This window comes from Dendrobates tinctorius, unplaced genomic scaffold (genome assembly GCF_039654945.1).
Source record: "Dendrobates tinctorius isolate UK_male_01 unplaced genomic scaffold, ASM3965494v1 ptg000017l, whole genome shotgun sequence".
NCBI classification, from domain to species: Eukaryota; Metazoa; Chordata; class Amphibia; order Anura; family Dendrobatidae; genus Dendrobates; species Dendrobates tinctorius.
In genome coordinates, this window is record NW_027361685.1 from 3,880,224 (window position 1) to 3,883,021 (window position 2,798).

General features: G+C 43.4%; 1 non-coding gene across 1 annotated transcript; it reads right to left on the reverse strand.

Annotated features, from left to right (window-relative positions):
- Nucleotides 1-2,424: 2,424 nt before the first annotated feature.
- LOC141082478 (small nucleolar RNA SNORA5) lies at nt 2,425-2,542 on the reverse strand. Its single transcript, XR_012230515.1, has one exon. It is a non-coding gene; the product is annotated as a small nucleolar RNA SNORA5 (small nucleolar RNA).
- Between the last annotated feature and the right edge of the window lie 256 nt (nt 2,543-2,798).

Sequence of the window (2,798 nt, forward strand, 5' to 3'; positions counted from 1 at the left end):
TTGGGGAAAATACTGTGAATTTTTTCCGGTACATAATAGACTCTGTGCAATAGTTTTAAGGAGGTCTCCACAAGGGAAGTCTGGTGACTACCTCTTCATAGGGTGTCATAGCTACGATACCATTCATCAATTGACTGTTCGAACCCCAAATCCTCCTCCCATTGTAACATATACTTTAATTTCTTATCATCTTGTGGAGAATTTATAGCATAGTAGATCAATGAGATCATTTCCCTGCCCAAAGGGTTATTTAGACATTTATTTTCAAAAGTCCTTGCCCTGAGTGTAGTATCGCTCGGGAGGATCTGCTTTGCAAAGTGGGAGATCTCGTTCAATCGCATTACCTCCCTAACTGGAGGGTCAAATTTTTGAGCAAATTCCTGTCTGTCAAGTAAGATATTAAATGGGGAACACAAATGTTTAAGTATATGAATACCTTTCAGCTTCCACCAAGAAAAAATTTGTGGCTCAAGGCCTGGAGGGAACATGGGGTTTTGTAATATAGCTGTCAGGGGAGAAGGGCTTGATTGTAAGTTATATTTAAACCGGACTTTCCTCCAAAGAAGCAACGAGTGGACTGTAAAAGGAGCCACATTCATTAACCCCCGTGGAAGGCGGTCTGTGGTCCACATTAGGCCTGATAAAGAGAATGGTTTGGAGAGAAATGATTCCAGAATAACCCATCTCGGACTATTGGGATATGAACACGCACTTATTAATGGAGCAATCTGTGCCGACTTGTAATAAAGTGTAAAATTAGGGAGGGATAAACCCCCTTCTTTTCTGTGACGGAACATAAGTTTTTGCACAATTCTGGGTTGTTTTCCGAGCCAAAGAAACTTAGACTTTATAGAGTGTAAATGAGTGAACGTTCTGGCTGGTACCATAATTGGGAGGGACCTAAATAGATATAAGAAGCGAGGCAGTGACACCATTTTTAATGCATGTAATCTGCCGGGCCAGGATAACTTTGAGGAAGCCCATCTATCCAGGTCCCTCTGGAAGTTATGGATCAGTGGAGTGTAATTCCACCTAAACAGAGGTGACCTGTTGGCTGTTAAGTTGATACCCAGATATGTTAGATAATGTTCTTTGTGTATAAACCCAAAATGGGAGGTTATATTAGTTTGCTCTTAGGAAAATTTACAAATAATGCTTCGGATTTATCAATGTTAATCTTTGACCCTGAGATCTTCTCAAATTCGTGAGGGAGTGTAGCGTGGGGGCTTATTAATGTTAGCAGGAGATCATCCGCAAAGAGGCTGACTTTATATTGGTCTCCCATATTCTCAGGGCCCAGGATATTCTGATCTCTCCTTATTGCTTCCACAATGGGTTCCATTGAAAGTGCAAAAAGATCCGGAGATAGAGGACAGCCCTGCCTGGTACCCTCTGAATATTAATTGGAGGGGGGTGTGGTGACGGGAGTTTTACATAAGCGATAGGGCTATCATATAACAATTGGAGGCACTTTATAAGTTTAGGGGAGAATCCGACTTCAGATAGAACCGTAAAGAGATATGTCCAGGACACCGAATCGAAAGCCCTCTCAGTATCTAATGCAAGCAGGAGAAGTCGCTTTCGTTGTAGGTTAGTTGTATGAATAATATTTAACGCTCTCCTAATATTATCTGGGGCCTGTCGCGCTGGTATAAAACCAACCTGACCCCGATGGATGAGGGGAGGGAGGATTTTATTGGTCCTGTTAGTCACAATGGATGTAAAGATTTTGAAGTCAATGTATAAGAGGGATATAGGTCTATAATTTGTGGTGAGATGATCTTTCTTAGGATTAGGGATTACGGTTACATGCGCCACGTAGAGCTCAGGGGGCAGCTGTGAGCCATTTAGTAGTGAATTACAGAGGTTTTTATATGTGGTGTCAGCACATCGCTGCATTTTTTATAATATATTGCTGTAAGACCATCCGGCCCCGGGGCCTTTCCTCTTTTTAGTTTTTTGATTGTTGAAACTATTTCCTCCTCAGAGATGTGTAAATGGAGTTGTTGTGCCGCGGACTCAGTCAGGTTAGGTAGATGTAGTGTGTGAAGGAATGACTCCAGTAGTGAGGGGGGTGATTGTGGGGCGAATACAAACTCTGGGAGTATTCATTATAAGTGCTATACATGACATCGGGGTGGGCTGAGGTCTGACCCTTAGGGTCTTTTATAGAGGAGATTATATGCAGTGACTCTCTCATTCTGAGCTTACGAGCGGCATCTTATTAGGCTTATTGGCATGGTGATAAAACGCGGCTTTACTCCAAGTTAGCGCCTCTCCGTTCTGGTGGTGAGAATGGCGTCTAATTGTCATTTCATATCTTGTATTTGTGTAGATAAGTATAGGGGTGAAGAGCGCTGGTTGGCCAATTCTAACTCCTGCAGTTTCTCCTCCAGTCTGGGCTGTAATTCAGACCTTTCTTCTTCCTGTCGGCCACTAACTTATCACAGAACCGGGAATAGATTTTCTGTGCGCGAGTCACATTGCTCCAAGTGAGGCCTCCTGCGCTGTGTGAGTTTAGGGGAAATTTGTTATATCTTCTCTTATAGCGGTTACATTAGAGATTTGGGCATTTTAGCTCCTGGTGTGGAGTCGATAGCACAATCATATGCCGCCATATAGTAGACGGCCGGTAACTGGTGAGAATTCCCTCCAGTGTGGGGTCTATTTCCCTCCAGAGAAATAACACGTTACATTCCACACATAACACTGTGTAGAGAAGGCGGCGCGGGGTAATTGTGCCAGTAGTGAGGGGCGAATAATGGCGGGAATGTCACTGACTGAGGAGAAGCCGCCAT